Source organism: Podarcis bocagei, assembly GCF_964188305.1.
Source record: "Podarcis bocagei genome assembly, chromosome: 15".
Lineage (NCBI taxonomy): Eukaryota > Metazoa > Chordata > Lepidosauria > Squamata > Lacertidae > Podarcis > Podarcis bocagei.
Genome location: NC_138141.1, coordinates 22,636,079 through 22,653,518, shown reverse-complemented (window position 1 = coordinate 22,653,518; position 17,440 = coordinate 22,636,079). Strand labels below are relative to the sequence as shown.

The window sequence follows — 17,440 nt, the reverse complement described above, 5'->3', positions numbered from 1 at the left end:
GCAGCCCTCCCTATCTGGCCCCTGATACTCTCCCTAGGCCACATCTTCTCCAGAATAGGTCCTTGGACTCCAGTTGTGCTCTTTGCTCACCAGGAGAGTGGCTAGAGAAAGGAGAGAAGCATGTATAGAAACCAGCCTACTGTACAGAGATATAATTCATATTCCTTGCTGTACCCACATTTTGCCTCTGGCCCCACCTGCCCCTGGCATGCAGCCCCCAGAAGGTTGTCAAAAAGTGAATGTGGCCCTCGGAATGACAATGGTCCCCTGCACCAAATGTCTAAATGGTAGGACATTTACATTTTGTCTCCTCTCTGAGAGTCAGGATGGAGACTCTTGATGTTCTCACCCTCCCAAACTGCTAACAGGGATCTCATATAAATAACTCAACTGAGCGGATGTGGTTGGAAGAAAATAGCCTGAACTTTAGATTTATCGATTATGCTTCTTCCAGCTCTTTATTATGCCACAACGTTTTATTCCCCTTCTATTTCCCCCACCCCTTCTTTCCTGACTATGGAGTCAGGAATCATTTTTCTCAGCTCACAGAAATATTTTCATTTAGGCAAGAATGTAACTTTTGCTATGATGGGATTGCTTTGCTCTCCTTTCTTCCAAGGACAGGAGCAAAGGTCAGACTCCCCAAAGATATGGGGCTGCTGCAATAATAAAGACAATACTATCTTCATTTACAATATGGCCATGCTACATTTTTGACAGTTTGGGAGCAGAAAATGAGGTTTTCAGAGGGCAAAAATGTTCCCACTCCAAACATGGCATTTCTTTATTTCCATAGCAGCTCATAAACTCTGTGTTCTACCTCTCTTTGCATATCTTGAGGTGGATAATTCTGATTGGCTTGGGCTTAGGTCGTCATTGCTGTGAGATGAGGAAGAAGAGGAGGAGGGTGTGAAGGATACCATCAGTGGGGAGCAGTCCAAGATGGAAAGTGGTCCCTCTCTGGTCCTGTGTCTCTCAAGGCCAGGTTGGAGGCAATCCTGCTATCTGAAGCACTGAATGGAGAAATTCCCTAGCAATGAGGGAGAGGGGCTACCAGCAAAGTGGAAAAGTGAGGCAGCTGGAGGAGCAGCAGCTGGGGGGGGGGCTTGCTCCCATCCCAGTGACAGGAACCTAGGCCCTTCAGAGAAGGGTGGGGCTCCAAGACCACCAGACTTGTAGGGAGAGTCTTGCAAGTGAGTGTTCAAAGTCTCACCTTTAAATGCTGGGGGTGGGAAGGGGGGGTGGTTTGTGAAGAGATCTTTACAGGTTTTGTCCAGCCTCAGATCCCTGATGCTGTTGCCTATGATGTCTTTGACTATTTGTACCAGTAACATGATTTGCACCATTGCAAGCCTTGAATAAAGTATTCTTTCTTATGCTCATGTAAGAGCCTTTCATCACAGTGTTTGTGATGGGAGGGAGGACACTGCAAATCCTTTAGCACTGTTTCCCCTCATATAGCTATACCAGAAAATCATATAGCATGCAGGTGCAGTTGGACATCTCAAGCACTGCCTTCCTTCTGAACTGGTTTCACAATGACACTCATCGGATTTGACTATCACACAGCCAATTCAGAGTGAAGACAATGCTTCTCACAATCAGTGAGTAACAAATTCCTGCTTTTTCTCCCACCCCGAATATATATGAGAAAAGTAGTGCTTTTCAGGGGGCATGTAAAGGCTTCCATGCAAAGAGATCCCTTTGACATCATTCTGAATTAACGGCAGTCTCAATTAGCCTTTCCCATTAGACCAGGTATGGAGAAGATTTGGCCACCCGGATGTTGCTGAACTACAACTCCCATGTGCCCCAGCAAGTATGGCCAATAGCCAGAGGTGATGGAACATGTAGTTCAGCTGTGATGACAAAGGATTGGGTTAAAAACAATGCTTACCAACTGACATAAACAAATCTGATGTGTGAAATAATTTAATATAAAATATAAACACAGTAGTCCAATGACACCTGGAGGGCCGAAGGATTCCTATTCCTGAATCAGGCAATTGTGTTTGCATAGCCATTTTTCAATTTGCTTACTGCTAAATCCAGCCACTGGGGTGCATGGGGTTTGTGTCCATGCCTTCAATAAATAAATAAATGAATGTCATTGTTTGGGCTTAAACACCATCTGCCTGTCCCCATAATGGGACTTGGTAGATACATAGATATTTCCCCCTTCCTCTTTCATAAATATGGCACTAGGAGTTAGTCAGAGGCAGTAATGCTTCTGAATGCCAGTTGCTGGAAACTACAAGAAGGGAGAGTGCTCTTGTGTTTGAATGCTGCTTGAGAATTTGCAGGCATCTGGTTGGCCACTGCGAGAACAGGATAGTGGACTGGATAGAGAGATTCAGGTCAGTTTCACACAACACATCATTAATTTAAGGAATTCACCACCACAAGATACAATGAAAAGCAACAGCATTTGAAGGAGGATGAGAATGTTCTGTGGATTATCAAGTACGTGAGATCACAAAGATTTAATATAAATTTTTCATTACAAGTGGATTTGGGAGCTGCATTAATAATAGAATCCCTTAAAGCATGAGCAGACTGCCATCCATTTTTATTTATTGCCCCTTAATGTGGACATAGTTCTCATGAAGGTAGTTCTCATGACTCTGTGTCTGTGCTCTGTGGTGCAAAGCCTCCATTTAGGCTGCTGGACCAGCCAGCCCAAACACTTTCAGTCAGCTGGTCCCCCAAAACCTCCACCAGGCCTTTCAGAGTTTAGCATCACACCTTACTGGTTAGCCTGAGCAACATGCACCATACCCAACTAATATTCATTCAGAGTAGACCCACTGAAATTAATGGACCTTAGCTGACCATGTTTATTAATTTTAATGTGTTTACTCTGAGTCTGGCTGGCACTGGATACAACTCCATGCTCCTGATGTAGAGACAAGGCCTAGGCAGCTGCTCTATTTTCCTAATCACACTCTTGGATCTCAACCCCTGTTTAGCAGGGCTGGCTCACCCAAGACATTCCATCACCTGAGGCAGCAAAATCCACCACCATCCTGCCAACCGAGGTATATGAGCAGGTTTCTAAACTGTGCAGGGAGCCTACATCAAATCAGACTCCCTTCTGCAGTTGTTTGCCTTCCAGTGGATGGAGACTGGCTAGGATAGACATGCCTCTTCTCCCTGTCCTAAACTGGTATACTGGTCTGGTTCTGGAGCCATGGGGCAAGAGTTACAGAAGCACAGAAAAACTTGTGAGAAACTTGCCTCAATGAAGGTTGAAAGCAAACTGAGCCATTTTAAGCCTCTATCCCCAGACTCCCCCTCTCAAGCTCTGCCATGTTGCTTTCTAGTCTGACTCATGTTGCTTTCTGTCTCAGGACCTGGGACAGCTCATTGTGAGCAACTTGCTCCATCAAAGGGCAGAAGCAGACTGAGGCCTTTTATGTCCCTGCCTCCAGACTACCTCCTCCAAGCTCCACCTTCTTGTGGAGTCTTAAAAGGCTAACCCTCTGGTCTGAAGGCGAGCACTCCTTTGTTTCATGCCTTCCCTCCTAGTGCCGTCCCAGACTGGTGGAGTACGGTGGGAGGCATTTGGTTCCTCAGGCTTAGGAGAAGGTGCCCATGGAGTTCCAGGCTGTGGTGCTACGGGAGGTTGTTCTGAGAGCTCCTGCCTAACAGCCTCAGAGCTTTGGACCTGTTCTGTCTCCTTAACTGGAGACCTTGCAATATTTATCATTGCTGGTCATGACACGCAAGGGGATAATGTCCCTTAATCCTTGGCCTGCTAGCTTTGTAAGTGGAAAGGATTTTGGTTTTGCCTTTGGAGGATGTTCATTACCTTCCTACCCCACCATTCCTCTAAGGAGCTCCAGGAACCATGCACAGTTCTTCTCCCTCCCACCCCTGCATCAAATGCTCACAACAATATTCTAAGGAAGGTGAAGCTGAAGGCACTGAGTGTCCTATGGTCACCCAGGGAGCTCCATGACTGATCAGAGCTTTGAATCTGTCTGGTCCTAGTCCAGCACTCTAACCCTTACACCAGTCACATGAGCACTAACCTGCATTTAGTACAGCCCCAACCATGATGTTACCTCTTCTGTTAAGAACTAGGTGCTGCTGCAAAAAGCTGGGTTTGAAGACCACTAGATAGGAGCTAAGAGACAGAGGCAGGTATGGAAGACATCAGTCATCACTGAGTTCTGCCCTCCTCCCACCTACACAACAGAAGCATTCTGCTTTCATCCCAGTGAAATTCTATAGAGTTTCGGTATCTTCTGCTTATTTGCCTTTTGTTGCAAGTCAGAGACAAAATGCTCTTATTACTACATCTACAAAAGACTGCAAATGAGGGTAAAGTGGTTGTTTATTAGACTATGAGAAACACTGAAACCGTTTTACTGTCTTTCTTTCTTTTTTTTTAAGCAACAAAAATAAAATAAAAATGTAATTTGCCCAGTAGCTCCTGTCACCACTTGAAAAGGAGTAGAAAAAAGGGGAATGCTTTTATTATCCCCTTTTATTTATGGATGCATCGCAATGACAGAGGCAAGTACATTAGCGGCGATTTTTGCTACCGTCGCAACGAAGACAAAGGAACAGGCAAATGGCTGTGTGCTTGCTAAGTGCGGAATGCAGCAGCCGGACGGCAAAAGCTTTCAGGCGGCCGAGTGCAAGGCATTAGCATTGCCTTGCAATTAAGCAACAGGGTTTCAAAAGGATGGTGTGCAGGGAGAGGGTGAGCTACTGTCCGCACCAGTCCATTCAAGACTCTTTTCAAGAGTGACTGCATCCACTGGGGATCACATGACACCATCCTTGGATCTCCCTAAAAACATTTTGCTGCTTGGATGCTTGATTTGAAGGAGGGTTGTCACAAAAGAATTCAGCTAAAACAGAACCAAATTTGGGGGTCCCTTCCTTCCTCAAACAAACGTAAGTGTTGGAAGCCACCCAGAGTGGCTGGGGCACACCAGACAGGTGGGTGCAGTATTATTTTTATTATTATTATTATTATTATTATTATTATTATTATTATTATTATTATTATTATTGTCATAGCTCATGTTACGTATGCTTCAGGTTGCACGTTTTCAGGTTGTGTCCCACGGCGACCTGGAAGTACCAGAAAGGGTTACTTCTGGGTTTCGCCGCTCGCGCATGTGCAGACGCGCAAAATGACATCACGCGCATGCGCAGAAGCGGTGAATCACGACCCGCGCAGACGCGGGTTGTGTTCTTTTCAGGTTGCGAACGGGCCTCCGAAATGGATCCCGTTCATAAACAGAGGTACCACTGTATTATTATTATTATTTACACCGAGTCAGACCATTGGTCCATCCAACTCATTGTTGACCACACTGACTGGCAGTGGCTCTCTAGAGTTTCAAATGTGAGATATTCCCTGTCCTACTTGGGGATGCCACTGAGAATTGAAGCAGGGACCTTATGGATACAAAGCCAATATTCAGTCACTGAGCTACAGCCCTTTCTAAAGAGTTTGGATCACGCCAGCCAAATTTCTTAGGTGGGTGTGTATGTGGGTGCACATCTCTAGGTTGTGGCAAGCTTTTGCCTCAAGTAAAATGGGGAAGTCCTTCCCAGACCTGAGGAGTTTGAAGGGTAGAGAATATAAGGAAGACCTCAAGGGGTTCTTATGGATCAAGGGTGGCTGGTGCTCATTAAGACTCAGTAGTGTGGAAAGCAGAGAGTCCAACAATAGGTGGTGTCAGAGCCAATGACAGGTAAAGCCACTAATTCAAGTTTTGTCCCCATCTCCCTCCTTACTGAGTTCTACAAGGGCAACACTGAGATTAAGGAGGAGGAAGCTGACAGGAAGAGCACCTTCTAGACAGGTTGAAAAAAAAGAAGGCAGGTAGGTGGAGACTGACTGAGGGCAGATTGAGTTTGGTGGGGCAGTGTCCTATTCGTCCTAATGGAGCAACCTTTGGTGAGTCCAGTCCAACAATAACTGGACAAAACCAGGCTGGGGAGGATGTCATAAAGCATTTTCTCCAATGGGACCCAGTGCCTCCCCCTGGACTGGATGTACAGAAGCGGGGACTGCCTGGGGGCTGATTGAGGTTGGTAGTGACCCTTTTGCCCACTTGGATCAGACTCCATTTCCATGGATCTCTTGCTGCCCTTAGTTTTTTTTTTGTCTCAAGCAAACTCCAAAGCATATTTGTAGGTCAAGAATGTCCTATTGGTCATTCACATGAGCACATATCGTCGATATATTCATCAAAATCAGACATCCCCTAGAATACAGATTCACACCCCAACGTGGTAACAGAGTTGTAGTGAACAAGGGTGGACAGAAGAGAGGGCAGCACTACCACTTTTTTCCCCAGACCAGCAATGAAGTCACCCTGTCTAGATAGGGGTGGGAGAGAAATTCAGTCTGGCTCACATTTTAAATGCAAACATATCCAGTTCACACTTTCCAGAAAAGATCATAAACTTTGACATTTGCACTTCTGAAAATTTTGCAATGCAGTATATTATATATGCATATATGTAATATATAAGAACATAAGAAAAGCCTGCTGGGTCGGACCAATAGTCCATCTAGTCCAGTGTCCTGTTCTTATAGGAGCCAACCAACTGGCCTGTAGGAAGTCTGCAAAAAGACTTCAGTACAAGAGGCCTCTCCCCTTCTGAGATTTCCAGCAACTGATATTCAGAAGCATTCCTGACTGTGACTGCAGTGGTAGAACATATCTATAATGGCTAATAGTCATTGGTAGACTACCACTTGGGGGGAAAAAATGAGAGGCACAAATACAAGATGGGGGACACCTGGCTTGAGAGCAGTACATGTGAAAAGGATCTAGGAGTCTTGGTTGACCACAAACTTGACATGAGCCAACAGTGTGACACGGCAGCTAAAAAAGCCAATGCAATTCTGGGCCTCATCAATAGGAGTATAGCATCTAGATCAAGGGAAGTAATAGTGCCACTGTATTCTGCTCTGGTCAGACCTCACCTGGAGTACTGTGTCCAGTTCTGGGCACCACAGTTCAAGAAGGACACTGACAAACTGGAACGTGTCCAGAGGAGGGCAACCCAAATGGTCAAAGGCCTGGAAACGATGCCTTATGAGGAACGGCTAAGGGAGCTGGGCATGTTTAGCCTGGAGAAGAGGAGGTTAAGGGGTGATATGCTAGCCATGTTCAAATATATAAAAGGATGTCACATAGAGGAGGGAGAAAGGTTGTTTTCTGCTGCTCCAGAGAAGCGGACACGGAGCAATGGATCCAAACTACAAGAAAGAAGATTCCACCTAAACATTAGGAAGAACTTCCTGACAGTAAGAGCTGTTTGACAGTGGAATTTGCTGCCAAGGAGTGTGGTGGAGTCTCCTTCTTTGGAGGTCTTTAAGCAGAGGCTTGACAACCATATGTCAGGAGTGCTCTGATGGTGTTTCCTGCTTGGTAGGGGGTTGGACTCGATGGCCCTTGTGGTCTCTTCCAACTCTATGATTCTATGATTCTACCTCCTTGATTGCTAACTTTCTTCTCCCCATACATTCTCCTCTTGTTTTGCCTCTGCTCTTTTTGCCCTCCCTGTCTTCCATGTCCCGTTTTATATTCCCCTTCTTTGTTGTATTTTTAATATGTGCTATACTTTTGGCTATAAATTATGCTATTAGAAAACGTAAATCTGAAAAAGAAAGAACAGTCTGGAGACCTCAACTGGCAGCCATTGCACTTGAAAGACTTGGACTTCAGAGAAAGCAATGCTCCTGAACGCCAGTTGCTGGAAACCACAGGATGGGAGAGTGCCTTTGTGCTCAGGTCCTGCTTCCTGGTTTCCCACAGGCATCTAGTCGGCCACTGGAAGACTAGGTGGCCCATTAGCCTGATCCAGCAGGGCTCTTCTTATGCTCTTATGACTTCTGGTGCAAGGACTATTTTTCGACCTCCTCCCAGGCAGTGCTGTTGCAAGGTCAGGTGGTACCCGGTGCTTGACACACACACACACACACACACACACACACACACACACAACCCTGCTCCTGCTTGCACAGGAGTAGGAGCTAGATCAGGGCTGCTCAGCTGGAGAGGTGCAGGCTCCATCACACTTTCCATTGAGGGGTTCATGGCTGGGGCCTCCTTTAAACTTCTCCCTTGAGGGGAGAAGTTTAAAGGAGCCCCAACCTCAGCATCAGAGCCCTTGCACCACCTGAAGGCAGCCAGGCGGAATAGTTGCTGGGGTCAGGGAAGGTGGAGACAGCCTGCAAGCTACCTCACAGGTGGTTCATGGGCGCCGAATGTCACCCCCCCCAGTAATGACACCCGAGGCGGACCGCCCCCCCTTCCTACGCCCCTGCTCCCAGGTTGTTTGCTAAGTACTCCCTGCTGCTGATCAGGATGTGACCGGTTGACAAATAGCAATTATAACTGAGACAACCAGGGCAGGATATTTCCAAGCAAGGGACTTGATTCTGACATCCAGTATTCAGCAGCAGTGCAAAAGTGACATTATAGAACTTTGTTTTCAAGAGGATAGCTCATCACTTGGTCATCTGTGCATGCTGGCAAGTGGAGTGATGTTTATTGGTGGTCACGTGGGAACATCAGATCAATCCATGAGACCTGGACAAACTCAAATAACCCTTGAGAGATTTCACGCTCCCTGACAGTAGATTACACTGCAACACATTTAAGCACTGATTGATACGGCAGAATCCTCCTTAGCTACTGCTGGGCACAGACAGCTCTTAATTAAGTGTTATTACTGTGAAGTTACTCATGCTTTGCTCATTGATCCAGGTTCGTATCACTTGAATGCCGCTGGACTTAAGTAACAAGTCACTACAAAGGAGGCCTTTGTTGGATGTGGGGTGTGCGGTTCATCTATCTAGTCAAGGAGCAGGTTAACATCAAAGGAGGAAGAAGGGAAACACAGTGATCAACGGTCCAATCAATAGGACTGAATTACCATCAACACTAATATTTCAACTTAACAGGACAGTGGATTGGGTTGCCCATCATCTGGCGATTCAGTCAGGCTGAACTTTAAGCAGTCATATTTCAGGGTTATCTGAATGCACTCTCCCTATTTTTTTTCGGGCCTTCTCATCCTAGTTTTCAAAAAAGGGCACACGTAGAGTTATGGATAGGGGAGGAATTTGATTCCACTTTCATTTAAAGGCAACACTACCTGCTGCACACTTTCCAACCCAATATGTGAACTAAAATGCAATAATCCTTTCAATTTGCACTTCCCTGAATTTTGCCCTCAAATTAATAGAGATGATAGATATGTATGAAAAAGTTGTGTGAGGAGGCAAAGTGTGAATAAAAAAGGTATTGCTGAAAATAACATATCAAAAATGCACTGAATTAGAAAGCATTGCTTTACAAAAATGTAGGTTTCCGTTAGCATACCATGAAGGAGATCAGTGCAAGCATTTACACATTGGAACTCCTTGCCTGCCAGGGAACTGCCATCGGCTCAGGGATGAGAGGGGGAAAGCCGGATGGATTACAGAGAGCCCCCAAAGATTGTGGGAAGCAGCACCTCCTCAGCGGAGGAGAGTAACCACGCCTCCAGTGGAGAGGAGCTTCAGGGCTCGGAGGAGGTGAGGCGGTGCCAGGACCCCTTGCCTGGGCAAAGTGGGGAGGAGAGAGGTCCTCCGTTACCCATGCCCTCCCTGCGCAGTAGGCTTCCACACAGGGAGGGGAAAAGCAGACTGGGCGTCAAGAAACTACTCTGCTGGGGAAGGTTTAAGGACCGCCCACTCACAGATTCTGCCAGTGAATGAGCGAGCCACGGAATAGTGATGCTCTGCATAGTGAAGGTTTTTTGGCACCAATAACTAGGCTTTACAGCCAACCAGGGAGGCATTTGCCTGATTGCTCTCGAGTAACCCCCTGATAACCTTACATTGCCTATTGACATCAGTCAGGTGCCTCTGCTATACTCTTTTCAGCACCTGCTTCAAACATTTTTTGTTTAGGCAAGCCTATCCAGACATGTAAAATGCTGGCACATGTTTTAATCACTTTTAGATTACAGTTAGGTTCAGTGTTTCTAAATACCTGTTTTTAACTGTCTTCCTTGATGCATTTAATGTTCCTGTTGTTGTTGTTGTTGTTGTTTTGTAAACAACTCAGAGGTTTTATTACAATCAAGTGATATATAAATGTTATGAATATTATTATTATTATTATTATTATTATTATTATTATTATTATTATTATTAAAATTGTAAGCACACTTACTGAAAAATAAGAGCCACTGAGCCCAGTGGGACTTACACCTGAGTAAACATGCTTAGGATAGCGCCTGTGAATCAGTTGGTCGGCTAGCCCAGGCTAAACTTGGACTTCTAACATCCTTAGCCCTGAACTTCATACTCTTGACACTAACACAGAATGTTCATTTTGTACCAAGGTGTCTGTGCTAAAGAGGAAATGGAAAGCATCTGTTCGCCCGGCTAAAATGAATGACAGTTTGTCACCACTGTGGTCACCTAGCTTAACATTTCACTTCCCTAAACAATCTGTTAGGTGCTTCATCAGTTGAGCACATTAAAATCCAAGCTGCTGATTTCACTTGTTCTCCATCTGGCCTGATGCCACTTTGACACTTCAGCAAGGAAGGGAAAGCAAAGGAAGACACTTCCTCTAAGAAGTTGTCAGAAGCACAAACCTTGGGCTCTTTCTTCACACTGAAGGTATGAATGAGTCTAAGATAAGAACAAAGGGAAGAAGGGGACCACAGGTTATCTTGGAAGGAACCCAGGGAGACATCTCATCCCCCTCATATAGCCAAATGTGGTGGTGATGGCAGGGCTTATGGTTTCCCAAATTCCCAAAGCCTGAATCACAAATGTCAAATTAATCATTGGCTAATCTGCATGTCTATTTTTTCCAATCGCAATAAATTCTTGATGGTTTCTCATGAAGACACATCCCCTTTTCAACCAACTTTCTACTTTCCTTTAAAAAGGTTTGCCTATGAATTTACCTTACCTGCTCTTGTGCTCACCTGCCATGGCTTTCATTTTCCTGCCTTGACACCATCACATGCTCAAATGAGGTCGAATTCTAATAGCATTGCAATATCATCCGTGTTCCCTGGCTGGAGTCCCTGGGTGGGATGGCTTATCTGGAAGCTTTTATCTCCCCATCAGTTGTACAAATCTGATTGGTTACACAATTTCACAGCATAAGCTCATTTATCACATGGTCCCTTACTAATTGATATCCCCCCCCCTTAACTAAGGAGAAGAAAACCACAGCAGGAATGAAGTGAGGAGGTGAGTGAATATACTTACGATTTATTTATTTTTGAAGGAAATACGTCTATCCTCCTGACATAGCTGCTCTTTATTTGAGAGTAGAGATGGGAAATAAATTCTTTTCAGCTCACATTTAATGGTGCACTTACTCTACCTGAGTTTTCTGAAACAATACACAAACAGAAACATAGTCATCCATTTAAATTCACTCTTCTCTATATTTTGCAATGCAGTTCTCCATTGCTGCCTCCTGTGGGAGTGAGTTCCACAGTTGGACTATATGCTACGAGAACTGAACTTAAGATTGAAAAACTGAGAAACTAAGAGAAACTGAAATGGGCAGGTTTGCCCCCCCCCCCCAACAACTGAGATTCAAAACGGTCGAATGTTCAGACCAGACCTAATAGGTTTGCCTCCAGCCCCCAAAGAGAAGAGAGCAGAAACACTGGCATCCAGGAACCTCTGCAGAGTGCTGCAGTCCCATCCATCTCTGACAAAAGCAGGTATCTTAGGCACTAAACAGTTTGCTGCTAGGTGTTTTCCCTCTACTGATTGATAGCACTTTCCAGAGGGTTATTAAGCGCACCGGACTCTAGCACTTTGGGGTGATCTATGGGCCGGTAATGGTTTTAAAGTATTTGGAACTCAAGCCGTGGATTATAAGAAAGAATAAAAATTGAAGCAGTCACTCAAAGCCGTGCCATCTGTCAAAACTTGTGTGCTCACGTACGGCGGAGCAACAGAGGCAGGGGCAGCTGGCTGGCTCAATGCATCATTTCTCTTTAAAATGAAGATGCTTCTATTTGTTTCCACAAGCCACAGCTGTTCCCAGCAATTCAGGACAAGGTGACCAGGGTCTCATTCTTGAAAGGGTATAGAGAGGGAGAGAGAAGGTGGGTTGGGCAGGAGGTAATAGGGAAGATCAAAAGAGATAGAAACATCTGCCTGGGAGGCCTTTGGGGGATGCATTAAATTGGCACCGAGCGGTGGTTTTTGCCCACACTTTGGCATGGCATGTACTTTCCTGGAGAAGGCCTCTCATTTCTCATTCTGTCACAGTGCAATATGCTCCCCAGGAAGCAGTCAACGCCTTCCTCTCCTCCAGTAAATGAGCAATCCGCGATCTGTGTCCATCACCCACACTGACAGATCTCCTGTGCTGCCCTCAATGGTGCATTCCTTAATGGAATGTTTCCCACCTACCCCATCATGATCAGCTCAGTCACTCTCCAAGCTGAAAGTGGCCTGTGCCTTTAGGAGGCTGATGCAGCTCCAGGCAATCATCCTGGGAATGGCAAATCCTGAGCAGCAGGCAAGCATAAAAAACCTTCCCAGCACAGGACCCTGGAAATGGAGTGAATGCTTTTAAGAGAAGGGCATTTCCACTCCCTAAGAGAGGTGATAGGAGACATTGGGAACCACCTCCTAGAAAACCTCCCCCACCTACTCCAGATCCTAAGATCACCAGAAGAGGTCCCTGCTTTGTGTCTCCAGGTTTGTAGAAGTGTGTGTCTGTGGGATGAAAGGTGAGAGCTTTTAGATCAGGCATGTCCAAAGTCCGTTTTGGGGGTCTAATCCGGCCCACCAGTCGATTTAATCCGACCCCCATGGCAATATATGCCCTGGGGTAAAATCCTGAAAAAAGCTAAACAGCTCAACAACTTTGGTCGGCCCTCACGCATGTTCACTTCATCAAATCTGGCCCTCTTTGAAAAAAGTTTGGGCACCCCTGTTTTAGATATTGGGTCTCATCAGTGGTGCTGATGCAGCCACCCTCAGGAAGCACATCTGGAGGGCTGCTCTAAGATAAGTGAAGAACTACTTGCTTAGAAAATTCTGAGGGGGGACCTTGAGGGTGAAGCTGGCCCCTTGTTGTGTTTTTGTGGTCTGTCTTGCTGTTTGAATGTTTTGGTAGTTCATTGGGGCTTATGTTGGATCTTGGTTGCTGCATGATTTTGCATTTTGAGAGCTAGCAATGCTGGGTTTGACCTTTAGTGCTCTAAATCAGGAATGAGGGACATCTTTCTAGCCAAAAGTGGAAAGACTTTTGGGACTATTTCCCAGCAGTGGTTGAGGCATGACATGCACCCAACCATGCCCCTTTAGCCCATAAACATAATTACACTCACACACAAAGGGATACACTTAAGACTCAGGGACATAACACTTAACTCTAATTGGTTGCACACACAACAGCATACACACACACAGAGGAGGAGGAGAGAGAGAGAGAGGTACACCCTTAACAAAGAGAGATATGTACACGGTTGCACACAGAGAACATACTAGGCAAATACACGCTTTTATAACACACACACACACACACACAAAGAGGGTGCAATCACTTTAATGCTTCCTGGCTCATTATTAAGATCTGAAATCAAAAGGCTAGATGGCTGACTCCCTATGTGAGAGGGGGAAGCTTCTGATAATGGAAATGATGCAGCAAAACAAGCAATTCATTTTAATCTGAATCAGGAACACAGTGGGTAGTGGGGGCAGGAGAAAGGTTAAAACCACTCTACCCCTACTGATAGGGTTCAGGAGAAATGGGTGGAGCCCGTAATCGTGCGCTGATTTTCCTATAATTCAGGATTCTTGTCTCTCTTTTTTGCTACATGCTTTCAGAATTCTGTCCTATGGGTGCTTGACCCTCAACCACTCTTTCCCACACAGAAATATATTGCTGGAAGAACACGGTCGAGCAGCAGGGAGGAAAGTGGTTCAAGCCGGAGGAGAAGGTTTTACCTCTGTACAACAGCCTACTTTTTACACACACTCACACACCTCTCTCTGTCCTGCATCCAGCCAAGCAAAAAAGGCATTGCAACAGGATGTCACAATTCCAACCACGGAAAAATGCTCAGGGAACAATGAAGAGCCATCTGGAGGTCTAGCCTGGGGAGACTTCTGGAGAGCTACAATCACCCCCTGGGCCTCAGGTCCCCCACCCCATGTTTTCCCTTTTTTCTTTATAGATGTGACCCCCCCCCCATTTTAAAAAAGAGTAAAATCCATCCCCCACCCTCTCCCACTTTAGTCACACCAAATCTGCACACTGCTAACCCCGGCTATCAATTCAAATGCCTGCCAGCTAATTTGAGCTGGAAGCATTTGCTGGAGACCAATTTTTTCTCCAATTTGTTTCAGCTGTAATACAAGGGCCTCTCAACCTCTCGTCTCTCTTTCAAACCTGTAAATAGCTAAATAAACAAGAAACCCCCAAGCTACTGCCTTGATGGAGAAAATAAATACCAAGCAGGTCTAAGACGTCTCCCGGAGGAAGCAAGCTCTTAAGGGATGAGAAGGAAGAATCCTAATCGACGGAGAAGTCATCGAGGTCTCTCTCTCTTTCTCCAGAACGGCAGAGTGTTTTGATGAGAACCCATGGCCTCGCATGATGAAAGCTGACAGCTACTGCTGTTGGACAGTGTCTGAAAATGTGAGTGATAATCAAGGTGTCATTTAAAGTCTCCTGTATTGTTCTGATTGGTGCCAGAAACCAACAAACAGCAGAATGCCCTGCGATAGTGGGGGGCACATGCAAAGCTATCACAGCTCTGATTGCAAAAAAAGAATGCTGGGGCAATTGGCAGAAATATAGCTGACCTGGAAGAACACGTCAGAAATTCCCTCTGCAATGCTTTCTCTTTGTACCCAGGGTTTTAAAAAATGGCTTATTACAATTTGCTAACCAGTGGGGATGTGGCAGAAATTCAATTTGGTTCTCATTTACAGGCAAGCCTACTTAAACTGCATACTCTAAAGCAATGTGAGATCAAAAATGTAGCAACACTTAAAAAAAAAAAATCACACTTCTCTGAATTTTGCAATTAAGTTCTCCAGTCAAGTAATGTGTACAAAAATGCATGTACTGGGTAAAGTGTGCATAAAAATGCATATATTGGTGAGAATAACACACAAAATGCATCATTTCAACAGAAAATCCTTTTGGGGGGAATTATTAGACAATATTGCATACGAATATGGGTGTACAGTGGTGCCTCGCAAGACGAAATTAATTCGTTCTGCGAGTTTTTTCATCTTGCGAATTTTTTGTCTTGCGAAGCACGGTCAAGTCGCAACTGCACCTCTTCAAGTGGTTTTAAGAAAAAGGAAACAAACTTGCAAGACGTTTTCGTCTTGCGAAGCAAGCCCATAGGGAAATTCGTCTTGCGAAGCAACTCAAAAAACGAAAAACTCTTTCGTCTTGAGAGTTTTTCGTCTTCCGAGGCATTCGTCTTGCGATGTACTACTGTATTAGGAAAAATTCACACTAGAATCCTGACTAATTTACAAGTTCAAGCTGAATTTAAGATTAGAAAAATTAAGAAAAGAAGAGAGATTGCGAGAAACCCAAATTGTTAGATTCACCTATGCACACTAACTGGCAGATGTTTCAAAATTTCAACCAGGAAGAGTTTTCCAGTTGCATCCTTTTATTATTATTTTTCATTTAGTTTTTGTTGTTTAGTCGTTTAGTCGTGTCCGACTCTTCGTGACCCCATGGACCAGAGCACGCCAGGCACTCCTGTCTTCCACTGCCTCCCGCAGTTTGATAAAACTCATGCTGGTAGCTTCAGGAACACCATCCAACCATCTCCTTCTCCTTGTGCCCTCCATCTTTCCCAACATCAGGGTCTTTTCCAGGGAGTCTTCTCTTCTCATGAGGTGGCTAAAGTATTGGAGCCTCAGCTTCACGATCTGTCCTTCCAGTGAGCGCTCAGGGCTGATTTCCTTCAGAATGGAGAGGTTTGATCTTCTTGCAGTCCATGGGACTCTCAAGAGTCTCCTCCAGCACCATAATTCAAAAGCATCAATTCTTCGACGATCAGCCTTCTTTATGGTCCAGCTCTCACTTCCATACATCACTACTGGGAAAACCATGGCTTTTACTATACGGACCTTTGTTGGCAGGGTGATGTCTCTGCATTTTAAGATGTTGTCTAGGTTTGCCATCGCCTTTCTCCCAAGGATCAGGCGTCTTTTAATTTCGTGACTGCTGTCACCATATGCACTGATCATGGAGCCCAAGAAGGTAAAATCTCTCACTGCCTCCATTTCTTCCCCTTCTATTTGCCAGGAGGTGATGGGCCCAGTGGCCATGATCTTCGTTTTTTTTGATGTTGAGCTTCAGACCATATTTTGTGCTCTCCTCTTTCACCCTCATTAAAAGGTTCTTTAATTCCTCTTCACTTTCTGCCATCAAGGTTGTGTCATCTGCATATCTGAGGTTTAGTTTAGCCTGCTTATTTATCTCAACATTTGTGAGCTGCCTGACTTCCAGGGCTAGGTGACCCGCATTTAGGGGGGAAAGCAACCCAGAGAATTCATCAAATCGTAACATAAAATCACAATCTAAATGCTAAAATATCACAGAGTATTATCCCAGCAGCAGCTGAAAACAATACCAAAATGCTACATGTATTAAAATCCAGCAGCTAAATTTCAGGATTTAAAAACAGCAGCAGTTTAAATATAGAGTGCTAGCATATTAATTAAAATATCTGAAGCAGAAAAGCCTTTAAGGTCTGCTTAAAAACTGACAGAGGATGGGTAAGGCATGCCTGCTTATAGAGGAAGTTCTGTCGACATGGGCTCAGCATGGTACCCTCAAGACATCACAGACTCTAATTCCTTTCATCCCCAGCCAGCATAGCCAATGGTCAGGGATGATGGGAGTTGTAGTCCTCAAGATCCAGAGGTGACAATGTTGACTACACTTGCACAATAGTGTCATCCTTTTTCTATCTAATTGACCCTCCAGATGTTGTTGAACTCCAACTCCCACCATCCCTGATTATTGGCCATGCTGGGTATGATTACAGTTTTGATTACCTTTTTAATTACTATCCAGTATTATATTGAAAATGTTGGTGATTACGCCAACACTGCTTCCATCATCCTGGTTGTTTCAAACAGCTGGAGAAGAAACCACCCAAGCACACTCACACTTTGCAGTATCTGCCTGATCCCTAGCAGATTGGTTTATGTCTAGGGAAAAAATAACAACAACACTCACCATCTTTCTCCTTGACCCCCTTGGCCATGCCTGTGGGACATTCTTCTGAGTCAGTTAAAAAAATGTCTTGGGAATATTCATCACGATGACATGCGCCTTTCCCAGGGACTCCAGGAGAACCAGCCAATCCATCTTCCATGCTCTGTCCTGCAGGCCAGGGGTCTGGGTGTATATCATAAAATGAGTGGAGG

At 45.0% G+C, this 17,440-nt stretch overlaps 2 long non-coding RNA genes across 2 annotated transcripts in view; both read right to left on the bottom strand.

The window, feature by feature from the left end:
* LOC308574725 overlaps nt 1-17,440 on the bottom strand; it is a 325,877-nt gene that overhangs the window by 180,316 nt on the left and 128,121 nt on the right. The window lies entirely within an intron of this gene.
* On the bottom strand, nt 11,276-17,372 carry LOC308574720. Its single transcript, XR_014002570.1, has 3 exons — nt 17,250-17,372; nt 14,483-14,661; nt 11,276-11,390 (listed from the first exon to the last, which is right to left on the bottom strand). It is a non-coding gene; the product is annotated as an uncharacterized lncRNA (long non-coding RNA).